The sequence below is a fragment of the Podarcis pityusensis genome (genome assembly GCF_964106645.2).
Source record: "Podarcis pityusensis genome assembly, chromosome: 1".
Lineage (NCBI taxonomy): Eukaryota > Metazoa > Chordata > Lepidosauria > Squamata > Lacertidae > Podarcis > Podarcis pityusensis.
This window is the reverse complement of record NC_138028.1, coordinates 14,100,180-14,126,159: the sequence shown is the minus strand read 5'-3', so window position 1 is coordinate 14,126,159 and position 25,980 is coordinate 14,100,180.

Below are 25,980 nucleotides of genomic sequence, written 5' to 3'. Positions count from 1 at the left end.
GGAACATGGTCCTCATCAACCTCAGTTTGCTCTCGCTTGCCTGCCTCGTTTATCTTGGACAACCAGTCCAAGGGCGTCACTTCTTCTGCCATGGGTCATTTAAAGTGTATGGCTCCCCCATTTAAACACAAGAACTGTACTTTACTTCTCACAATTCCCAGCACCCTTAACAAAGCTACAGTTCCCAGGGTTCTTTGGAGGGAGTCATTCAAATGTATGGTGTGGACGTGTTGCCTCTCGTAAAACTCAGCAGGGAGGACAAAATTATAATTAGTTGGCTTTGCCTGTCATTGGCTCTGGCTGCACCTGTTGATGGTCTCCTTGGTTACCAGCCCCAATGGGCACCAGCCAGCACTGGTAGGACTCACCATGCCTAAAGGGTAGGGAGAAACTGGCCGAAGTTTGTGCTTACTAAGCCTCCTTACTAAGTCTTACTTGATGAGTCTCTGCTGGAAGGAAGAATGAAGGAGCCATGTTGTCTGGCAGGGCAGGGAGAAAATAAGAACTTACTGTAATATGAGCCATGCTGGATCAGGCCAAAGGCCCATCTGGTCCAGAGGCCAACCAGGTGCCTATGGGAAGCTTGCAAGTGGAACCAAAACACAGGAACATCTTCCCCTTCTGCAGTTTCAGACAACTGGTCTTCAGAAGCATTACTAGTTGTAAAGGTAGAGCATGATGGCTACTAGTTGGTAAGAGAGAATGATCTTCAGCTGTTGTTTGTGTTTCACCATAATAGCCCAGAGGGATATATGGAAGATATATGAGGTAGGACTGGAGTTATTAAGGGTTTGTTCTGTTTTTCTTAATGTTTTTCTTAAGTACTGTTGTTTGTGGTTTTACTCTGTGTTTTTATGCTGCAAACAGCCCTGAGAACTTCGGATGAAGCGCAGTATTATTATTATTATTATTATTATTATTATTATTTTGTTCATAATGATTCAACATCTGCAGGTCTATTGTGTCTTCCTGGGAGAAAGCGTGCAAATATAAAATGCTGAAGTGTAACTGGGCAACCGTTTTCCCCTGCCTTACAACATATATTTCCGTAGACCAATGCAGCAACCACAACTCTTTCTTATAACTACTGCCCTACTTTAAACATCCTGGATTAATTGGTGATGGGATGTAATTCTTATGAATGCCATCAATTGTGTGCGTAGGCCTGGGCATGCGATGTTGAAAGCATGAACATAGAACAAAGGGGATGCCTATGTTAGATTTACAGACTTGTAAGATCCTTAGCCTGGAAATGTTCAGCATGCGCAGTAGTAGGTGATCTGTGTGCCAAAGAGTTATCACGGGGTGTTACATAAACACATTTTTTCCTCTTGTTCCTCCCCTTTTATGTGAAATAATGGGAGCGAAAAGGCACATCACAACCCTCAAAAGTGAATAAGAGAGAGCAAACTCTGCAAACTGAATGCAAAATCTTGCCCCTGTTAAGGTTAATTGGCAAACTCTTGCTGATTTTAAAAGGAGGCAAGATTTCAGGCCTAGGCTGCAAGCCAAAAACACTGTTGCAATTGAAAAGAATTTTCCAAAACAAGCGTAACTGAGTTAGGAATCTAGGAAAAAAAGGTACTCATTCAATATAAATCTCAGCAGGTGCACGGAATACAAATAGGCTAATCCCACTTTAGAAGAGATGAATTAATCAGTTAAGCACCACATAAAATAATTGGACTCCATCCAGGGGACTGTGCACTTACGGACAATAAAAGCCAGCCAACCAACCAAGACAATCTTCCACTGCATCGATGTAGAGAAAGAAGCATTCTGCACAACTCGTTCTGCAAGGTGGAATTCAGGGCTTGGGAGCCACACAAAATTCTTTAAGGTGCAGCAGGGAACAGAGAAGAACAGCGGGTCTTGATTTTTTATCCTTTCAAATGTCATTGTTTTTATTGCTTCCATTTGCCTGGCTACACTTCAACCCCCCTCCTCCCTTTCTTGGTCTATTCGTTCTTCTGTTGCACTTCTCCATCAAGCCAAATCTGTCTCTTAAGTTGCCTGGCTGCATCCTTTTCCCCCTCCTTACTGCTCCCTGTCTTTCGAAACCTTCACCACATGGCATCCATTTTTGACTTCACCTGGGACTATTTTTCAAGGAAACATTTCAACCAGAGGTGGGTAACCTGTGATCTTCTGGACTGCAGCTCCCACATCCTCCCTAACTATTGACAATGATGGCTGGACCGGTGGATGTCCCACAACATCTGAAGACCACAGATGCACTAGATGCACAGATGCACTAGAAGGCAGCTTCCTGTAATTGTCGGAACCAGACAAACAGAGAAAAATATTTAATCAAAATTGGCACATAGGCCCTCTTTCCATAGATGTGTTTATCCTTGTTTTCTATTTTTGTCTTCTGGGCCCTAAATGAACAACTGCTTAAAGTACCAGCTTGTGTTCAAGAAGGATATGACTGGTTAGCCTAAAAGAATATGTAATTTAGAGAGCACCACTTGACTTTAATTTAGATAAACTCCTTCTGCCGGATTATACAGCTGGGCCGGACTGATTGGAAGCTTGCTAAAGAGATTGCGTACCATTCTGCTTTTCTTTAAATCAGCGGAGTTGGGAGTTTTAAAGGAAAAAACATATTTCCATGTTCTACTGCGCAGAAGACAGTGCTTGCATAGGGCTGAAATTTAGTTCAGCAAAAGGAACTTGGAGGTGGGGAAAGGACTGGAAATAATTATTTGAAACCATAACTTCTGTACAGCTGTGAAATACAAATCCTAGAAGGTATTTGCAAGGGAAAGGGCTATATAGGGCCAGTGGCGTAGCGTGGGGGGTGCCAGGGGGGCCGGCCGCACCGGGCGCAACATCTGGGGGGGCGCGCTCGCTGCCTCCGGAGTCGCCGAAGAGCCTCGGGTGCAGGCTGTAGCAGAGCCCCATGTCTCGTGGAACCGACGAGCTGTGCGCGCGCCCGGGCTGAAGGCGTCCGGCAGGCAGCGGCTCTCAGCCCCACGCGTCAGGGCCGCGGAGGACGTGCCAGGCAGCCCCTCCTCACAGCCCCGCCTCCGCTGCTGCTGCTGCAGCTGCTGGGCCATGTTGCATTTTCCTCGCCTCTCTGCCCCCCTCCTCCTCCGGGCAAGCGGCGTGGTTTGGGCGGCAGCGCCAGCAGCAACTCGACTCAGATCGGCAGGTTAGGGGTTGGGGGGGCGCAAATTACTTGCCTTGCCCCGGGTTAGGGGGCGCAAATTACTTGCCTTGTCCCGGGTGCTGACAACTCACGCTACGCCGCTGTATAGGGCCCAGTATCAGAGGATCTGCTTTGCACGCAAAAAGTCCAGGGCTCAATCCCAGGTAGGGCTAAGAAAGATGGCTTCTTGAAATCCCAGAAAGCCATTGCTTGTCACTGTAGGCCACAGTTGGGGAACTTTAGGCTCTCCAGACATTGCTAAACTACAGCTCCCATCAGCCACAGCAAGTATGGCAATGTCTGGAGATGCTGGAAGCTATAGTTCAGCATCAGCTGTAAGGCCAAAAATGCCTCATCTCTGCTGTACACAGTACTGAGAAAGAGGGACCAATGACTTCCTATAAGACCGCTTCCTATGAAACCTCTGCAAACTGCTTGAGGCTACTCCATTCCAGGTGTGAACATATATCAACATATGAAGTTACGAGGTTAGATCATTGGCTTGTCAGCCTAGGATTGCCTATGTGGCAGCAGTTCTCATAAGCAGAGACCTTTCCTAGCTGTCTTGGCCATGATCCTTTAATAGGGGGCGCCAAGGATCGTGCTGGGGCTTCTTATGTGCAGAATGTACGCTTTGGAGCTGGTTAAAAGGAAGGTGGGCTGGTGTACTTCTTCCAAAAATTGATTGCTGAATTTTGGGACAACTTCCTCTTGGGTCTTGCTGATGCCGCTTCTCCAGTAGAGCCCTGGAGCAGGGCTCCTCGCCCATCAAATCTCAGAGAGTGAGAAGGAATGATATTGACACTGTATGAGGTATGCTAATCCTAGTCTGTGAAGAGCTTTAAAGATTAAAACCAACACAAGGTTGTGGATGCTCTTATCTCCCAGCTCTAGGCCTGGACAGGAAATCCTTATGTTTTGAGACATCTTAAAATAGTCATAAAGATTACGAGGGGATGAACAACAATGACAAGATCCACACTCTACAGTTGCCATGCCCTGTTGCAATTGGAAAATGAAACTTATGACATGCTGATTCAGAGGAAGTCCTGGATTGATCAAACAATTGCTGACTCATCATTAACTCACACCCCAATGGTTAGGGATGGGCACTGCCTCCTTTGTGCCTAACTTTAGCTTATGTTGACCATCTTTGTATCCCCTTGATCGTGGCTTCCAGTTCCAAATACTACTAGTCCAGCAGTGAAACAGCAGCTTTTGACAGTTTGGTCGTGGAAATCTAGCTATGGGTGTTATCCGAATACTTGCAATGCTATGCTACAAAGGGCCAGGTCATCTCTTCCTGCAGATTAGATGTTTTTGGGCTGCAAGTTTTACCATTCCTCCTGACCACTGGCCATTCTGGGTAGGGCAGGCGAGAGCTGGATTCATTTGGAAAGCCAAATGAAAATCCCTGATATTAAACAAAATCCTTGATATTAAGCAACACTATCAGGAAAATCCCTGATATTAAACAACACTATTCAACCATTTTTCCCAGTAGTGATGTATGGAAGTGAGAGCTGGATCATAAAGAAGGCTGATCGCCAAAGAATTGATGCTTTTGAATTATGGTGCTGGAGGAGACTCTTGAGAGTCCCATGGACTGCAAGAAGATCAAACCTATCCATTCTTAAAGAAATCAGCCCTGAGTGCTCACTGGAAGGACAGATCCTGAAGCTGAGGCTCCAATACTTTGTCCACCTCATGAGAAGAGAAGACTCCCTGGAAAAGACCCTGATGTTGGGAAAGATGGAGGGCACAAGGAGAAGGGGACGACAGAGGATGAGATGGTTGGATAGTGTTCTCGAAGCTACCATCATGAGTTTGACCAAACTGTGGGAGGCAGTGGAAGACAGGAGTGCCTGGCGTGCTCTGGTCCATGGGGTCACGAAGAGTCAGACACGACTAAATGACTGAACAACAACAAAAATTGAACCATTAATACAAGTGACAAAGTGGAACCCCACGTAACCCAGCACACCAGCTGCCATGTGGCAGAGTGATTATCCCCAAAGCTATGCGGGGGTTAACAGCACACTGAACAGGAGAGGGGCTTCATCAGTGCTCATTAGACAGCCTTTTCACAATCTGTTTACATAATGGCTTTACATCCTGCGGGAATGAGGAGTTCTTAACAGCCACACAAAATGCTCCCAGAAGCTTAGGAAAGAAAATTAAGACTACCTTATCCACTTGACTTTAGCGGAGAGGGGAACTCAGCAGATTGGAACGCTCCCAGTTAGAACAGTCCAAAGACATTTTAACAAAATGCTGAAAGATCAGGAGGTTTTTATTGTATACTTCACCAGGAAAACCAAAAATGTGCATTGGCTCAGCATCTTACACAACCACAGTAGCAGCACTTCAAGTGCTAAATGAAGGGATGGGGAGGGAACTACCAAAGCAAATAAACAATTTAATTTTCTTCCACACACCATAATTACGCAATGCTTGAACCTGAGGTTTGTTAAATATATTTCTTTCGCGTGAAGGTTTACCTGGTGCCATTAAGTGCCAAACAGCTGAAGGTCAAACCTGTTTGCAAAGCCAAACGTGCATAATAACTTTATTACTCGTGGAGACCTTAGGGAATGATTAACAGAATACCAAAGCCATGTTTTCTACCAATCCTCCACTCAGCAACATTTTTCAAGCTGAATATTTTGTTTCCGCGAACAAGGAGCATCTGTTCTGAGACAATATGCTCATGGAACGAGAGCAAACTTTGGGCCTGCTGGGACTCTCAAATGTTGTTAGACTGTTATGTTACCTTAAGCCAGCAACTCCCAAATAGCAGGTAAAGTCTCCCTAGTGGGTGCGGGGAGCTTTATGAACTTGTTGGCTATGCTTGGATGTCACAATAAAGGACGGTTTATTATTATGGGAACTCCTAGCTTTCCCGGGCTCCTATACTCCCCCTCCCCTCCTCTGCCGTGGCTATGTAATAATGGAGAATCAGAGAATTGTAGTGTGGGAAGGGACTCTGAGGATCATCTAGTAGTCCAACCTCCTGCAGCTGTCCCATACAGGGGTCGAACCTGCCGCCTTGGCGCTATCAGCACCATGCTCTAACCAACTGAGCTATCCAGGCATAAACTTAATATTAAATTAAAAGTGGGGAGCTTCAAGCAAGGTGGCTGACTGTGGCCCTGCAGGCCTATGTGGCCTCCAAGATTCTTACCCGACCACATCATCATCATCATCATTTCAATTTATTTCAATTTTGGATTACTGTATTTTAATATTTTGTTGGTTGGAAGCTGCCCAGGGTGGCTGGGGAATCCCAGCCAGATGGGCAGGGTATAAATTATTATTATTATTATTATTATTATTATTATTAACCTTCATCAAAAGATCCCAGGGTGGTGTACAATGTTAAAAACACATTACAGAACATCAGTGATAAAAACCTAATAACAAGCATACTGACAGGCAGCCGAATAATAAAATAGTCATCATAATAACAGCCCTCTCCACCACACTTTCCCAGGACGTAGATTATTTAATAACCATAAGCCTGGGGAAAGAGGAATGTTTTTGCCTGGCACCTAAAGAAATGTAATGATGGCGCCAGGCGAGCCTCTCTGGGAAGAGCGTTCCGGAATCGGGGAGCCACTACAGAAAAGGCCCGTTCTCCTGTTGCCACCTTCTGACCTTCTCTGGGATGGAGGGACATAGAGAAGGGCCTGAGATGACAAACGCAGGGTCTAGATCGGTTCCTCTCACTTCCACACCCTGAGGGTCATCTAGTCCAACCCCTTGCAGTGCAGGAGCCTTTCACCCAATGTGGGGCTCAAACCCACAGCCCTGAGATTAAAAATCTCATGCTGTACCAACTGAGCTATAAGGTCTAGCATACTCTGGTTAGGTAAGAGCTACATCCATGACTCTGCCTACTTTTCCCTCTGTCCCCACCCACCATTGGAATGTGGCCCCAGAGAGTTGTCTATAAGGGAATGCAGGCCTCAGGGGTTGAAACAATTTCCTACAGCTGTTCCAAGATGTGTTTCATTTTTCTTTCATTGCTAATTCCCCTTCTTAGAAACCCGGTCTTTGCTGCAGCACACTGTGACTTTTGATTGAGCCACACATGTATCGTTCAAGGACTGTATATATGCTAGGGCTGCCATACATCTGGGATATCAAGGGTGCAATTGACGTTCAGGGAGTGTGATGGCCTGGGATTCCGATTCGGAGGATGAAACAGAGGAATCCCAGCCTGCACAGGAGTCCCCGCCTCCAGGGCCGGCTGAACTGGGGCAAGGCCTAGATGCTGAAGAGCCTGCACCTGTGGCAGTGCATCAGGAGCTGGCCCCAGGTGAAGCCCTTCTGGCCCCAGAGGGGCTTGATGACTCAGTGGCCACAGGTGAGCCTCCTCCAGGGCCCAGCAACCCTTCGGCCTCTCCTGATCTGCAGAGGCTTAGGGCAGAGAGGCGAAGGGAACTGGTTGCCCCCAGGAGGAGTGCTCGCCTTAAGGCCAGAGGAGGCGGGGCTCCTGGGGACCGGGACCGCCCCTGGCCTTAGAAGAGGATAAAAGCCCAGTCAGCCCGGCCCCAGGTTGCGGGAGCAACGTCGTTGTTGGCTTCGGACCTTCCTGTGTTCCTGATCCCTGCTCGGCCTCCTGTTCCTGACTATCCGGTACTCCTGTTCCCTGCTCGGCTTCCTGTTCCTGACTATCCGGTACTCCTGTTCCCTGCTCGGCCTCCTGTTCCCGACCATCCGGTGTTCCTGTTCCCTGCACAGCCTCCTGTTCCAGCGTTCCTGTTCCCCGCCCGGCTCTCTGCCTCGGACCTTGCCCCTCTTCGTGTGGACTCTGCTACACCCAAGGTACCTTACCCCCGGGACCAGCACAGTTTGCTCCCGCCTCCTCCCGCACTTCCCCTTCGTAGGGGTGCGTTCGGGAAGAGCCAGAGGCCATGGCTGAACAGGCGGCTGCACTGGTGGCTTTGGCCCAGGAGAACCAGGCCCTGACTCACACCGTGCAGCAGCTCAGCGACGCGGTTGTGGCACTTCAGCAACGCTTGGAAGCCCTACCGGCTCCTGGGGCCGACGCCCCGGCTCCGGGCAAGTACCCAGTGGCTTTGCCTGAGAAATTTGATGGAGCCCCGGCCAGCTTTCCCATGTTCCTGGCCCAGGCCAAGCTGTATATTCAGGGGCGAGCCCGGAACTTTCCTGACGACCGCACCAAGGTGCACTTTTTGATTAGTTTGTTAAAGGACCAGGCGGCCAAGTGGGCGTTGCCGCTACTCAGGCAAGACTCCCCCTTGCTGGCAGACTATACGGGGTTTTGCAATCGTTTGGAGGCCGCGTTCGGCAACCCCCAGAAAGAGAGTCAAGCCAACCGGGCGATTCGGCGTTTGAAACAGGGCAAGTCCACGGTGGCCACATATACCACGGAGTTTCGGCTGTTGGCACAGGACTTGACCTGGAATGACTCGGCACTGCGGGACCAGTATCTCGAAGGGCTTTCGGACGAGGTACTGGACCAGTTGGCCACAATGGAACGCCCCACCACGCTGGACACTCTCATTCAACGGAGTCTACAAATAGACGACCGGTTGGAGGATCGTCGTCAGGCCCGGGGTCGCCGACACTTCCAGTTCACGGCACCAGCTTTTTCCGGCAGCCCCACGGTCACAACTGATTTAACGGAGGAGCCTATGCAGCTCGGGGCAGTGCGGCCACGCCTTTCCCCCGCAGAGAAGGCGCGGCGTCGGGAGGGAAATCTCTGTCTTTACTGTGGCGGAAGTGGACACTTCGCTCTGTCCTGCCCTGAGAAACGCCAGCCGCAGGGAAACCGCCAACCCCAGTAGCTGATGGCCCTAGCTACCGGGGGTCCCAAACCGTACAGAATGGGCCCGCACCAATGGACTTGCAACATCTTATGGTTTCAGTACGTTTATACCCTCCAGGTGGGCCCTGGATCCTCACCCATGCTTTGGTAGATTCAGGGGCAACCCGCTCCTATATGGACGCTGCTTTTGCCGCCCATCATCAGGTGCCACTTCGGAACAAGCCAGTACCGGTCCAGGTGGAAGCGATTGACGGACGACTTCTGCGTTCAGGTGCCGTTACTCAGGAGACCCAGCCCCTGGTCCTGTGTCTCCAGCAGCACCGGGAGTTGCGAACTTTGGACATTGCCTCTATGCCCCGCTTCCCCCTGGTGCTCGGGATGGACTGGCTGGAAGCCCACAACGTTCAGATTGACTGGGTCAAACGGACCGTGCACTTCCCAGACCCATGTTCCCATGCTCAATCCGGAACGCTGGCGGCCGCGCCCTCAGAGGAGGCAGCACCCACGCTCCCAGCCGTGTACCAGGACTACCAGGACGTGTTCGAGGAACGGGGGGCAGACCAGCTGCCGCCACATCGGCCTTTTGACTGCGGCATAGACCTCCAACCCGGAGCGCCTTTACCAGTGAGTCGCTTATATTCCCTAACAGAGCCAGAGCGCGAGGCTTTGCAGGACTTCTTGCGCAAGAACCTGGAGCGTGGGTTCATTAGGCCTTCCACCTCGCCTACCGCGGCACCAGTGCTTTTCGTTAAGAAGAAATGTGGGGAACTCCGCCCTTGCCATGATTACCGAGCCCTGAACAAAATTACCGTCCCAGACCGGTACCCCTTGCCCCTTATCTCGGAGCTGCTGGAGCGGGTGCAAGGGGCACAGGTGTTCACCAAGCTGGACCTCCGGGGGGCCTACAACTTGATTCGGATCCGAGCCGGGGATGAGTGGAAGACAGCGTTTGGGACCCGGTACGGGCAGTTCGAATATTTGGTTATGCCTTTCGGTTTGTGCAACGCGCCTGCTGTGTTTCAACGCTACATCAACCACGTGTTTCAGGACTTGTTAGACAAGTACGTGGTGGTGTATTTGGATGACATACTGATTTACTCCCGTGACCCGGCTTGCCATGAGGGACATGTCCGGACCGTGCTGCAGCGCTTGCGTGAGCACCGTTTGTACGCAAAGCTCAGCAAGTGCGAGTTCCATCAGCGGACTGTGGACTTCCTTGGTCACCGGCTCTCTCCAGATGGGGTGCAAATGGACCCGGGGAAGGTGACAGCGGTTCAAGAATGGGCGGCACCCCGGAACCGCAAGGACCTGCAGCGTTTCCTGGGGTTCGCCAATTACTACCGGACCTTCATCGCTGATTATGCTCATCGCACCACCCCGTTGACCCGGCTACTGCGCCCAAAGACGCCGTTTTCCTGGGACAAGGAGGCAGAGGAGGCGTTTCAGGGGTTGAAGGCCTGTTTCCAGAGGGCACCAATCTTACAACATCCTGACCCCTCTCGACCCTTTGTGGTGGAGACCGACGCTTCCAGTACGGCTCTCGGTGCCGTCTTGTCTCAACAGATTGGTCCTGAAGCGCCACTCTTACCCTGTGCCTTCTATTCTCGCCAGCTCCTACCAGCGGAGCGTAACTATACTGTGTGGGAGCGGGAACTACTGGCCATCAAGGTAGCCTTTGAGGTCTGGCGCCACCATCTTGAGGGGGCACGACATCCGGTGGAGGTGAGAACCGACCACCGGAACCTGGAGTACCTCCAGACCACCCGCAAGCTGAACCAAAGACAGATCCGGTGGGCGTTGTTCTTTTCCCGGTTCCAGTTCCGGATCCGCTACATCCCTAGCTCTCAGAATCAGAAGGCGGATGCCCTGTCCCGGAAACCTGAAGACAACACAGACACGGTACAGCAAGCAGAACCCACCACGATCCTACCTCCGGCTGCATTCCTGGCCACCCAGGAGGCGCAGCCACTGCAGGTTCGGGTGCGGGAACAGCAGCGGGTCGACGCTTGGGCCCAGGAACGACTCCGGGAGCTGGCTGAAGGGTCCAGCCCACAGTATCCGGGGCTGGTCCTGCATCAGGGCCTTCTGCTGCACCACGGTCGTCTGTACATCCCGCCAGGGCCACTACGGCTGGAGGTTCTCCGGATGGCCCATGATGCCCCAGCAGCGGGGCACTTTGGACGGTATCGGACCACCCATCTGGTCAGTCGAGAGTTTTGGTGGCCCCGCCTGAAGGCTGACGTGGCTCGCTACGTTGCTGGTTGTGATGTCTGCCGGCGCGCCAAGGGACCTACCGGGCGACCCCCCGGCCTACTTCAGCCATTGCCAGTTCCACCGCGCCCTTGGCACACGGTTTCGTTGGACTTTGTAGTGGACTTACCCTCGTCTCGTGGCTGTACCTGCCTTCTGGTTTTCTCCGACCATTTCACCAAGATGGTGCACTGCGCTCCCTGTCCATCTGTACCCACAGCCAAGGAAACTGCTCAGCTGTACCTTCAGCATGTCTTCCGCCTGCATGGCCTACCTGAGCGCGTGGTGTCCGACCGGGGCGTTCAGTTCACATCCCGGTTCTGGCGAGCACTACACCAGACCCTCGGGACGGAGGTCTGCCTCTCGTCAGCCTACCACCCACAGACCGATGGCCAGACGGAACGGGCGAACGCGGTGCTGGAGCAGTACCTCCGGTGTTACTGCAGCTACCAGCAGGATGACTGGGTCGACCACCTGGCATTGGCGGAGTTCGCCTACAATAACGCGGTGAATGCGTCCACCCAGCAGACCCCGTTCCAGGCCAGTTATGGTTATCATCCACGGCTGTTTCCAGAGGTGCTGCCGGCGTCCGCGGTCCCGGCGGTGACGGAGTGGCTTCAAGAGCTCCAGTCCCAGCAACAGCTTTTGGTGGAGCAACTGCACCAGGCCAAGGAAGCGTACAAAGCCCAGGCCGACCGCCACCGCCAGGTGGGGCCGGAACTTCGCGTCGGTGACCTGGTTTGGCTCTCCACTCGCCACCTCCACCCCTCTCGACCTTCGCGGAAGTTGGACGCCCGCTTCACCGGCCCGTTCCCTATCGTAGACCAAATCTCTCCTGTGGCATTCCGTCTCCGGTTACCCGCAACCCTGAAGGTTCACCCGGTCTTCCACAGGTCCCTTTTGAGTCCGGTGGCCCCACCCGACGAGTTCCACCCGAACCGTCCCCGACCGCAGCCAGTGTTGGTTCGGGGAGAGCCTGAGTACGAGGTGGAACGCATCCTGGACTCCCAATACCGCAGGGGAAAGCTGCAGTATCTCATTGACTGGAAGGGGTACGGACCGGAGGACCGTTCCTGGGAACCAGCGGCCAATGTCCACGCACCTGCCTGCCTCCGAGAGTTCCATGCGACGTACCCCGGCAAGCCGGGTCCGGACCCTCGGTTGAGGGGGGGGCCTGGGAGGGGGGATGGTGTGATGGCCTGGGATTCCGATTCGGAGGATGAAACAGAGGAATCCCAGCCTGCACAGGAGTCCCCGCCTCCAGGGCCGGCTGAACTGGGGCAAGGCCTAGATGCTGAAGAGCCTGCACCTGTGGCAGTGCATCAGGAGCTGGCCCCAGGTGAAGCCCTTCTGGCCCCAGAGGGGCTTGATGACTCAGTGGCCACAGGTGAGCCTCCTCCAGGGCCCAGTAACCCTTCGGCCTCTCCTGATCTGCAGAGGCTTAGGGCAGAGAGGCGAAGGGAACTGGTTGCCCCCAGGAGGAGTGCTCGCCTTAAGGCCAGAGGAGGCGGGGCTCCTGGGGACCGGGACCGCCCCTGGCCTTAGAAGAGGATAAAAGCCCAGTCAGCCCGGCCCCAGGTTGCGGGAGCAACGTCGTTGTTGGCTTCGGACCTTCCTGTGTTCCTGATCCCTGCTCGGCCTCCTGTTCCTGACTATCCGGTACTCCTGTTCCCTGCTCGGCTTCCTGTTCCTGACTATCCGGTACTCCTGTTCCCTGCTCGGCCTCCTGTTCCCGACCATCCGGTGTTCCTGTTCCTTGCACAGCCTCCTGTTCCAGCGTTCCTGTTCCCCGCCCGGCTCTCTGCCTCGGACCTTGCCCCTCTTCGTGTGGACTCTGCTACACCCAAGGTACCTTACCCCCGGGACCAGCACAGGGAGGGGGGGATTTCCAAAAGGCGGCGCTTTGTCCTGGATCTTAGGCAAGTCAATCAAAAAATCACAATGAATAATAATAATAGTAATTAATTAATGTATACCCCACCCATCTGGCTGGGTTTCCCCAGGCACTCTGGGCAGCTTCCAACAAAACACTAAAATACAATAACCTATTAAACATTAAAAGCTTCCCTAAACAGGGCTGCCTTCAGATGTCTTCTAAAAGTTAGTTATTTTTCTCTTTGACATCTGGTGGGAGGGCGTTCCACAGGGCAGGTGCCACTACCGAGAAGGCCCTGTGTCTAGTTCCCTGTAACCTCACTTCTCGCAGCAATGGAACTGCCAGAAGGCCCTCGGTGCTGGACCTCAGTGTCCGGGCAGAATGATGGGGGTGGAGATGCTCCTTTAGGTATACTGGACCGAGACCGTTTAGGGCTTTAAAGGTCAGCACCAACACTTTGAATTGTGCTCGGAAACATACTGGGAGCTCAACAAAGCTCAACAACTTTCAGGGTGATCTGACAACCCTAATATCTGTGTGTTCCTTTACGTTAGTGAAGTAACTTAAAGGATGCAGAGCCCAGAGAAAAGTCTACTCAGAAGTAAGGACCATTAAGTTGTATGGAATTTTCTCCCGGCTAAGCGTCCATAACTGGAGTGAGAACTACTTGTGGTCCTTCAGATGTCGTGGCACTCAGATTCCCGTCAGCCTCAGCCAGCATGAGGTGATAGTCAAAAGAAAGATACAGTGGTACCTCAGGTTAAGTATTTAATTAGTTCTGGAGGTCCTTAATTAACCTGAAACTGTTCTTAACCTGAAGCACCACTTTAGCTAATGGGGCCTCCTGCTGCTGCTGCACCGCCGGAGCACGATTTCTGTTCTTCTCCTGAAGCAAAGTTCTTAATCTGAAGCACTATTTCTGGGTTAGCGGAGTCTATAACCTGAAGCATATGTAACCTGAAGCGTATGTAACCCGAGGTACCACTGTAACTATTTGTATACCACTTAACCACAGTTGTCTCTAAGCAGTGTAGTCCAGCCACACTGCATGGCCACAGATGCCCCACCCCTGGTGTATAAGATTGCACCCTAAGGCTCCATCCATCTCCACTGGGGGAGTTGTCCTAACCAGTGCTGGAGCTGTTGGGGCCTCAACACCCTGGAAAGAATTTTGGCTGTCCCTTCTGTGCTCTCTCTCCTCCCTCTACTGAAAAAAGGTAAAGGGACCCCTGACCGTTAGGTCCAGTCGCGGACGACTCTGGGGTTGTGGCGCTCATCTCGCTTTATTGGTCGAGGGAGCCGGCGTACAGCTTTCGGGTCATGTGGCCAGCATGACTAAGCCGCTTCTGGCGAACCAGAGCAGCGCACGGAAATGCCATTTACCTTCCTGCCGGAGTGGTACCTATTTATCTACTTGCACTTTGACGTGCTTTTGAACTGCTAGGTGGGCAGGAGCAGGGACCAAGCAACGGGAGCTCACCCTATTGCGGGGATTCGAACTGCTGACTTTCTGATCAGCAAGCCCTAGGCTCTGTGGTTTAACCCACAGTGCCACCCGCATCCCTCTCTACTGATGCTTACTCCTTTATCTGCTGGCTTACTGAGCCAGTAAGTAGATATTAAGATACAGGTAAGTCAGAGGAAGTTTGGCTTGAGGGTATTTCCACAATCTGGAATCAGCCCTGATCCTAATCTTGGAGATTCTGGTCCTGGTCTACATGAATATTCTGAACCTTAAGAAAGGCCTAGCGCTTGAAAGCTAAGCTTCGACGGTGGACTGAACTCCCTCGGGAGGCTGTGGACTCTCCTTCCTTGGAGGTTTTTAAGTAGAGGTTGGATTAAAGCATCTGTCTTGGATGCTTTAGTTGAGATTCCTGCATTGCAGAGGGTTGGGCGAGATGGCTCTTGAGGTCTCTTCCAACTCTACGATTCTGCGATTCTATGACTAAAGCTAATGTGGCAGAACAGGAGGTAGTTTGCCGTAAATGAGGCAAAGGCACAAAGCAGAATGACCACAACTAGAATAATAATAATATAATAATAATTTAATATTTATACCCCACCCATCTGGCTGAGTTTCCCCAGCCACTCTGGGCGGCTCCCAACAAATATTAAAATACAGTGGTCTGTTAATCATTAAAAGCTTCCCTAAACAGGGCTGCCTTCAGATGTCTTCTAAAAGTCAGTTAGTTGTTTATTTCTTTGACATCTGGTGGGAGGGCGTTCCACAGGGCGGGTGCCACTACCGAGCAGGCCCTCTGCCTGGTTCCCTGTAACTTGGCTTCTCGCAGTGAGGGAAGCACTAGAAGGCCCTCGGAGCTGGACCTCAGTGTCCAGGCAGAACGATGGGGGTGGAGACACTCCTTCAGGTATACTGGGTGGAGGCCGTTTAGGGCTTTAAAGGTCAGCACCAACACTTTGAATTGTGCTCGGAAACGTACTGGGAGCCAATGCAGATCTCTCAGGACCGGTGTTATGTGGTCTCAGCGGCCGCTCCCAGTCATCAGTCTAGCTGCTGCATTCTGGATTAGTTGTAGTTTCTGGGTCACCTTCAAACGTAGCCCCACATAGAGCGCATTGCAGTAATCCAAGTGAGAGATAACTAGAGCATGCTTGACACAATTTAAGGAAGTTGCTGGCCCAAGATCTGATGGTGGCAGGTGGCTTTCTCTCAAGTGGCTATACTACCTCCAGAATCAGAGGCAGCATTCATCTGAATACCAGTTTGCTAGGAAACAAGTGGGGAAGAGGGCTATTGGCTTCATATTTTGCTTGCCAGGCTTCCCATAAGAATCTGGCCCGCCACTGTTCAAAACAAGATGCTGAATGAGACGCATCTTTAGTCTGATCCAGCAAGACCTATGACTTGCGTTCTTTGCAGACCTACAAGACTTGGTTCCCAAAAGGGTTTCCGTGGTGATTTTTTGATTGTTTAGTTCTCCTTTTTTAGTTGTTATATTGGCTATGTTAATCTGATTTTATGGTATTTTCTAAGCTGCCACTGTATATAAAATATTTTAAATAATTAGTTGCAAAGGTTGTAGTGGCATTTTTAAGCTGGGAGTGCTGTTCATTTTGGCTCTGTTGGAACATGAGGATGCAGCCTCCCTGCAATTAAAATTTCAGAAGTATTCAGGACTACGGGACACACTCAAGTAGTATAAGTTGTAGCACTTGTAGACACAAGTTGAGGAGTAAATCCAATAAAGGTATGAACAGATTTAATAGCCCAACACATGTGAATCCCTCAAGTTACTAGAGTAATGTTGCTATCATTGTGTGGCCCTTTCAGAAATTTATTTGGAACTGCTTACCTCTCTGAATGTGGGTTTCCTTCTCTGAATTATCCTACTTTTACCTGAATCAGGAAACAGCCCTTTCTCTGAGCAGGCAGTAACTAGAAAAAGTTTAGCAGCAGCAAACCAGAATCTACAGTGAAATAAACGAAGCCCAGTTATGTAACATGGGGCCAAATAATGACTACCTTCGTGTAGAATTCATTTGTGTCAAAAATGATAGATGGAAAGCAAACAGGGAAGGCCAATCCACTTTAGTGACTACAAGTTAGAAAGGTCTCAATTTGCAACAATTAGAATTCCTGAATTTCTAGTTCTCAGAAGCTGCTCATAAAGCCTCGCTGCCTTTCTGTTTTTGTTTTTGTTTTAAACTTCCTGTTAATTGCTAGAGCTTTCTGCTATACGATGAAGAGGTTTCTTGAGGATTAACTACTAATATTTAATTTCTCCCATCTGCCAACTTTGTAATCAGCAAATCAAAGCTCAGGGGAAATCTCCAATCTTGCTAGCTTCCGTTTGAACAGATTTCCAAACTTTCAGGACTACAGCAACGCAGCTGTTACAGGCAGGCTTCCTCTTATTCACTGAATTTCACTTCAGGCACCAGCTGATATGAGATCATACAGAGGCGACACCTGGGTCTGACGTTCAGTATTTGTTGCTTTGTGACTAAACCAGCACCGCAAAATTCCAGCGAACAGGAATGGAAACTATCCAGAATTCATCGTCATATCCTAGTTTACATGGCACAGAGTCAAACCTGGATTCTGCCAGTATTTAATCAGTTCCAAGGAACCACTGATGTTTTGGTTCTCTCCTTTAAATAGCATCCTTCCTCTATTTTCCTTACATTTCATTGCAAAACACCTTTGAAACTAAGAGAAGTTTGCCTCATGAAATGGAGGAACAGTCAACTTGGGTACAAGTCTTTGGATTAATCTGAAATGGTCCCTCAGCTAAATACATACATTTTATGGAAAGTGTTCCAATAACATCTATTCACCAGGATTTATGGAATTTAGCAGATTCCATAGGTAAAAGTAAATAAAGGTACCCCTGCCTGTACAGGCCAGTCGTGTCCGACTCTAGGGTCGTGCACCCATCTCACTCTAGAGGCTGGGGGCCAGCGCTGTCCGGAGACATTTCCGGGTCACGTGGCCAGCATGACGAAGCTGCTCTGGCGGCCGGCACCAGCGCAGCACACGGAAACGCCGTTTACCTTCCCGCTAGAAAGCGGTACCTATTTATCTACTTGCACTTTAGGGGTGCTTTCGAACTGCTAGGTGGGCAGGAGCTGGGACTGAAGACGGGAGCTCACCCCGCCGCGAGGATTCGAACCGCCGACCATGCGATCGGCAAGCCCTAGGCGCTGAGGTTTTACCCACAGCACCACCCGCGTCCCTAGCAGCTTCCATAGTGGCAGCAATATTTTGTTTCATGGGACAACTGAAGCCACGGATTCAATCATAGATCTCCAATTATTCTAGTTGCCTTTTATCATAGATGTGTCATGGTAATAGATACCCAAGCACGTGCTAGCAATAAGCCAGTTAAAATAAATTAGCACTAAATGCAAGAGAGCCTGCTTAGTTTTCAGGCATTTAAAAATGCACACAGGTCAAGAGAGCATGAGGTTTCTGCACGCATCCAAGCGCTTGATTGGGCATGGGAGGTCTAAGGCGGAAGTTAAAATAAATTTGACCTTTGTTGCAACCTGATAGGTATGGTGTTGTTTTTTCAAATTGAGAATCCTAGCTGGCCTCAGCCTCACCTCTGACCTGCAATATTAACAGTGGACTTACATTGCAGGGCTGCTGTAAAATATTCTCTCAGCACAGCCCCTCCACACTGCAAAAGGGATAAAACAAGTTAACTACACCACATGCTTAGAATCATAGAGTTGGGACAAGGGTCATGTAGTCCAACCCCCTGCAATGAATGAGGTTTGAACCCACAACTCTGAGATTACGAGTCTGATGCCCTAACAACTGGCTATCCCAGCTTGTTGTATACTAATCTCAGCCCAACCTGCAATTTGGAAATAAAAGCAATGGTTAACACTGCAGGGTTGTTGTACACTCTCAGCTTCGGCCCAATTCCCAATGTGCAATAAGGATTTAATATCACTAACTGAAAACCCTGACCTGCAGTATGCAGTCTTAACCAGTCTAAGGCTGCATAAACCATTCTCTCCAGTCACAACCTCTATGGGGACAATGAACTACATTCGCTTTGGAATTTGTATTAGCAGGGTGGTTGTTGTTGTTTTTAAATCACAGTAAATATGCACCAAGAAGTAGCAGCAAACATTTTCTGCTCTCTTTGGCAGGTTTGTGAGGTGAGATAAACACAGTAGTGCCCAATTGCAGTTGCAATAAAATCAAGTCACTCCAGTCCATTCATGTTCCAATTCAATATTCTGATGTTTTCCCAAACAACCAGTCCATGCTCAGTCCTCATTGGGCTGTTTTTGGCGATTTGCTCTCACCTGACTTTTATTCTTTTGGGGGGGGGGGGCGCGTTTCAGGTATTCGTATCTCTGCAAATCTCAGGGATCCCTGGAGTGCACGCTATTTCTGGCGCTCTTCTGACCCGGAAGTCAGTCCCTGCGGCAGAAAAAAAATGGCGCCGCAGGGGGGGAAAGCACAGAATCCCCCCCCCCGATCCACAGAACAGCTGTGGGCCAGTTCCAGGAAGCTCCCTGGGCCAGAACTGGCCCATGGGCCTTAGGTTGCTGACCTCTGATCAAGAGTATAAAGTAACAGTCTAAAGAATGGAACAGAAGAAAGTGTGAAACCACTTGAACAAATGGCAAATTCACATTTGGGATAGCACAAGTTTTGGACCAGCATACCTTAAAAACCACTTGCCACTCTGTACACTAGTAGTAGGGAACCTGTCAGAGTCCCAACTCCTATCAGCTCCAGCCAGCATAGCCAATTGTGAGAGATGAGAGTTCTAGTCCACAGCAGCAGGAGGGCCACAGGTTCTCCACTCATGTCCTAAGATGTTCAGAGACCTTTCTCCAGGTTCCCCTACCTTCTGAGGTATTGCAAAAGTAATAGTTGTGGAATGCTCTCCCCTGGTGAGATTTAGCTGGCACCTACACTGATGACATTTCAGCACCAAGCAAATGTCTTTTATTTTCTCAGACCCTTTGATTTGTTTTCTCTTGGCTGGCAGTTTCTTATGCCGTTTTTACAGATCCTGCTTTTTTTAGCGTTTTTGTTGGCTGTCAGCCTTTTTATATTCTGAAATTCTGTAAGCTGCCCTGGGAATCTGACTGAAGGCTGTGGTTTAAGGCTGTGGTTTAAACCCATATAATAGATGCCAGGCATATTATTATGTGTTATGTCAACATACTAATGCCCTACTCTGCTATTGTGTTGTACTGCAGAGTTGAAATGCAGAATATAATAAGTAGAAATAAATAAAAGTCACACATAATAAGAGATTTTGATCATATTTGGAAGTGGCATGTGATTAAGGTAATACAAATTGCACTAATAATAGACAGCACATTTACTGAGCAACACATTTATTCAGTCCATGGCAGATTACCACTGTGCTAATGCTGTACACAATTAATTTTCCATGGTGGCAGCTTGCTTCATCTACAGTCAGGATGGCGGTTCAAATTCATACTGAAGAACATTTAATGGTGGCCAGAAGAGGATTCTGAAACAACACACACAGACAAACTCAATTGATTGAGCAATTTTCAGGAAGCCATTTGCATTCAACTTCTACGCTGTCATGTTTAGCCACTTTATAAGGACTGGAAAATATTGCAGATCAAGTAGTGGAACACATTCTACCGTCCCCATCAACCTGGTGTGAACACATATGAAACCTGGCAACACCTTTAGAAAGTGTGTTAGTGAGTTTTCTCCAACAACGTTTCCCCTTTGTTAGTTATGTTTATGAGAAACCAATACTTTTAATGACTATATTGGTAAAAGGATACTTAAGTTCATCTATTTTTAAAAATCAAAACGCGCAGTACGCTAAAATCTAGGTAGACAAGCAGCACAATTCTATGCATGACTACTGAGTACAAGGAGCCTTACTTTCTAGCAAGTGTCTTTAAGATTAGTCTGAGAGCCCCTTTGCTGTGCTGATGCAATCTCCACCCTAGTGACAACAAGCAAACACTAACTAGAGCAGTTGCAACACTTCTCAGAGAAGAAATGGGATGCCGCAGTTCAGTGGCTTCTAGCAAGGAGACACTGCTGATGCCCTCAGCAGTTGGGCAGCTGTTGCACAAGCTATGCCCTCTGCAGCACTCAAGAGCACAGATATACCTGAAGTTTGTAAGGGACATCAGTTTTGTTGATCTGGCACAGACAGTGACTACTTATTTATTTTAATACCAATTAGGTTCTAGCTGGCTGGATGATGAAATATAACAGCATGTAGGTTTGGTTTTAAAATATTATGGGCAAATGCCTGCAATATACAGTAGTTGGTTATAAATGATTTTTATTCAGAACATTTCAGAAGTGGCAGCAGCAATTTCAGAGTTTTGTACACACCCTCAGCATCAATGATTGGGAACTATTTTACAATTTTTTGGAGCTATTTCAAGCTCTGTCTTGACTAATTAAACATTTTGCAAAAGAAAAGCTGTCAGTACTTACTATTTTCCAGTGACTTTTTTTTACCTAAGAAAATGAAGAAATTAATTAGAAAACTACTAATTAACAGTTCTCGTCAAATTTAGGCACAATGAAAAAGCCAGATTTAACCCATGTTTTAAACATGACTACTACATCTACATCAGAGGTCAAAATTCAAGACTACCCAGTTTACCAGTTTCTAATCATTCTTAAGTGAGGCAATTCTACACCTGAGGTTTTTATTAAGGCTGAAGTCCTATGCAGTGGCCTGGGGATAAATCTCCATGAGTTTGGGATAGTCTTCACAGTAAACATGGATAGGATTGAGATGCACAACATTTACACTACTTATTGGAAAGAGATAGTAAGAAAATACTGCTGTGCAACTTGGTAAATATGGGCCATACAATAAGGGACTAGTCAAACTAATTTGTACTGGCACATGTACCTGAATAAATCATGAAAGTAATCCAAGACAGAAGTGTGGGAATCTGTTAATCTTTTACAAGAAGAATCCAAGATTTATCCTGGGCCTACCACAGTGTTCCACAGACCAAATGGAATGTACGCCTTTCATTGAAGCTGTTTTGATTAAATCAAGCTTAAAAAAAACAACCTCAAAAAAAGAATAATAATAATAAAAATTCACATAGAATTTCTTATTTGAAGTTAGGCCCTAGTTAAGGATGGCACCTCTCAGAATATTGAGAATTTTGCTATTAATATTATAGTTTATACAAGTTGTAGCTTGCTATTTTGCATTCAAATGAATGAAAGCTACTTCTGTATATTTTTTTTACATATAACCATAAACATAATCCATTTTTTGTTTTGATTCAGTAGCTCACTATCATTATAGTTCTGTTGGGCTAATATCCTTCCCAAGCCAATTTTAGCTGACACCTATAATTGCAACTTTAGAAGAGAAACGCACAAAACGTACCTCCATAGGAGATTTTGTAAAAGACGAGGCTGGTTAAGAAGGCACCAACCCATAGTTCTTGGTGAACTTGAGTATGGTAAATCTTTTGCATGTCCCACCATCTTGTCAAAGCACTCTTAAACATCTGTAAGTTGGAACAGAATGGCAGTCTTAGTATTTTGAAGTTAGCAAATGTCTAACATTAAGGATATAGTTGTTGTTTTTGAAAAAAAGGAGTGGGGAACCTGTGGCCGTCCTTATGTTGCTACCAACTCCTACCATTCCTCACCATTGGTTATGCTGGCTGGGACTAATGGGAGTTAGGTTCCAACAATACCTGGAGGGCCACAGGTTCCCCATCCCTGAGTTACAGGCATAGGTCTCATTACAGGTACAGTGGTACCTTGGGTTACAAATGCTTCAGGTTATAAACTCCGCTAACCCGGAAGTATTGTATATGTAAGTATTGGAGCTCCAATACTTTGGCCACCTCATGAGAAGAGAAGACTCCCTGGAAAAGATCCTGAAGTTGGGAAAGACCGAGGGCACAAGGAGAAGGGGACGACGGAGGACGAGATGGTTGAACAGTGTTCTCGATGCTACGAACATGAGTTTGACCAAGCTGCGGGAGGCAGTGGAAGACAGGAGTGCCTGGCGTGCTCTGGTCCATGGGGTCATGAAGAGTCGGACACGACTAAACAACAACAACCCGGAAGTAGCTGCTCCAGGTTGCGAACTTTGCCCCAGGATGAGAACGGAAATTGCGTGCTGGTGGCGCAGCGACAGCGGGAGTCCCCATTAGTGAAAGTGCACCTTGGGTTAAGAAAAGCTTCTCGTTAAGAACTGACCTCCGGAACAAATTAAGTTTGTAACCTGAAGTACCACTATACTTAAAATCAAGAGAATGCTTAGCAACATGCCCAACTCCAACCAATGTTTAATTGCATTTTTTTTTGGTAATGTGTTACCTTCAATATGGTCTTTTTAACTCCAAGGCGTATGGCAAAATTCCCCAACCTGGTGCCCTCTAGATGTTTTGGAGTACAACTTCCCAACTAACGGGCAGCCCCAACTACCACAGGGCAGGCTTAAAAACCTTTGCTTAGGAGTTCAGTCACTACAACATTTAGAGGTGTGAGATAGCTTTAATCAAAATGTGGAATGATTCTCAAGACCAGATTATGCCAGTGAACATGGTCATATGATTTTGACCACAGATGATAATGCAGGAATTCTACCAATGGCTGTCAAATGCCTCTTCAATGCTGTTTGCTCATCTGACATATTCTGAGGTGTCATCTTTTTAGACAGGAAAAGTCAACATGAAGAAAATGGTCTAATATGCAGATATCATGCACACTTGAAATGTCAAAATAAATTTGCCGTGTTGTTAATTGGCCTAGTGGGAATATCTCTCACTGATTCTGAAAGCTCTTTGCCAGTCCATTTCTAGGCATAATTGCTTTTGTTTACCTTTAAAGCCCTCACACAACTTGAGCCCTAGATAACTGAAGGAGTGCTGGACGGACTGCACACTAAGATCATTGCTGGAGGTCAGAGCACCAAGAGATGAGACAGGTGGCAACTGTTGATGGATGCAATCCTATATGCACTATCATGAGAGTAAGCCCCCCTGACTTGACTTTCTAACTTCTGGGCAGCCGGAACAACTTCTACCATCTTTTCCTGCTCTGCAAATTGCTGCTGCTGTCTCTGCAGGAAAAGTGAAATGCTGGGCCATCTCTGGAGGAGGACCCACCCACCACTTGATTTATGGTAACTGAGCCGACCTTGACGTAGGACTTCTGAGTTGAGTGGGAAGGAGGAGGTTTTCAGATACTTCGGGCGTAAGCCACGTTAGGGCTAGGCAGCTTTCCTCAATATTGGGGCCTCACATATTGGGACTACAATTCCCATCATTCCAAGCCATCATGTCCAGGGATGATGGGAGTTGTAGTTCAAGAACATCTGGGGACCCAACATTGAGAATACAGTCATACCTCGGGTTACAGATGCTTCAGGTAGCGTTTTTTCAGGTAACGGATGCTCCGAAACCTGGAAGTACCGGAACAGGTTACTTTCAGGTTTCAGAGGTCGCACATACGCAGAAGAGCTAAACTGTGCATGCACAGAAGCGCCGAATTGCAACCCGCGCGTGCACAGACGTGCTGCTGTGGGTTGCGAACGTGCATCCCGCACGGATCATGTTCACAACCCGAGTGTCCACTGCATATATAAAACACACTCACTCACTCACTCACTGTAAAAGAAGCAAGCCTTATGTTGCCCACCTCCCTTAGGAAGAATGCCTCACAGTGAATCAGACTCCCTCAGGAGGTGGTGACCTCTCCTTCCTTGGAGGTTTTTAAGCAGAGGTTGGGTGGTCATCTGTCATGGCTGTTTGAGATTCCTGCTTTGCAAGGAGGTTGGGCTAGTTGACCCTTGGGGGTCCCTCCCAAATCTACAATGACAAGAGCTGTTCAGCAGTGCAAGGTGGGGGGTGGACTCTCGTTCACCGGAGATTTTTGATTTTTTACACAGTGGGTTGAATAGCCATCTGTCAGGGATCCTTCAGCTGCGATTCCTGCACCGCAGCGGGGGTTGGACTAGATGACCCTCGGGAGTCCCTCTCATCTCCACGATTCCGGGATTGAGTCTCAGACCGGCCTCACCCGCCAAGCCAGCTTCTGCGGCTGACCCCTTGGGCTTGGCTCCTGAGTTTAAGTCTCTCTCTCTCTCTCTCTCCACACTCCCTCACGGTCCCGTAGCCAAGGCAACCCCGTTCGCCCTTCCGCAAGGCCGCCGGGCGGCCGCCAAGGCGCGGGGACGAAGGCCCTCGACGCCGCCTCCGCCGCCGGGAGAACAGGGCAAAGCCTTCCGAAGGCTCGGAGCAAAAGGCCGGTCCTACCTCGAAGCCTGTGACACGACAAAGGAGGACGGCGAAGGTCACAAAGCTGCCGCCACCGGGACCGCCACCGCCGACCGTCGCAAGGCCTGCCGGGAGAAGAACGAGGCCTCTTCGTCCGCTTCCTTCCGCTCGCAGCGCCCCCTACCCTGGAGGAGCTCGCACGACAGCCGCCGCTTTCGCCTGCCCTACCCGGTGGTGAACTGCACGTTGTAATAGGGATGATTCGCGTGGCCCAAGCTTTTATTTTATATGTCGCTTGACTGTGGGGGGGGGGGGGGGAACCTCGAAGCGGTTGCGCAAGGCAAATTTACAGCCATAAGTTTACAAACGCGATTGCAGAAAGTTTTGCTTTGAAGCTGCCGCTCCCACCGATTTCAATCTACTGCATCCAGATATTAAAAGCTGCGTTTTTACGCGAGCCGGATTTGCGAGCAGAGCCCATTGCATTCAGCAAGACTAGGAGCAGCATTTAAAAAAAATAATCGCCTGGACAAGAGTTCCTAGGATAGGAATTAATTCCTGCGCCGCTCGAGCTTTCCCCGGTCGCTCAGGATTCAGCTCGAAAGGTCTCAAATCGTGTTCGCTTTCAAATTAGAGCCAGATCTATGTACATGGTTACTGGGAAATAAATCCAGTGGGGCTTGCTCCTAAGTAAGACTGCAATCTGACTCAGGGTGAGGATGAAGCCTATTAAATTCCGCGGGATTTTTCTTCTGATAATGCATAGGATCGGGCTGCAATAAAACCTCTTTAAAACAACAACGACGCCGCATCTGTTTGAACCATTAAGACCCGCATGTTTGGAAGACATCACTGTGCAACATGGGAATAAAATAAGTCCCACTGAATTCAGCAAAACTTCCCTCGGAATAGGGTTGCATGGACTGGGGCAGTTCGACGTGCGATCCACATGCTTCTTAATTTAAGCGTCTTAAACCTGCTTGCCCAGGCTGTCATTTTTTAATTTTTCACCGCAAGCGCTTGTCTCCTCCCAATAGCAAAAGCAGCATAGGTTACCGATGCGGCAGGTTCCCCAAGGAGCTCAAGGTGGCGCGCGTAGTTTTAATTTTAATCCCTCACACCAACCTTGCGAGGTAGGTTAGGCTGAGAGGCAGTGGCTGGCCCCACGTGATCTAGTGAGCTTGACACGTGTACTGT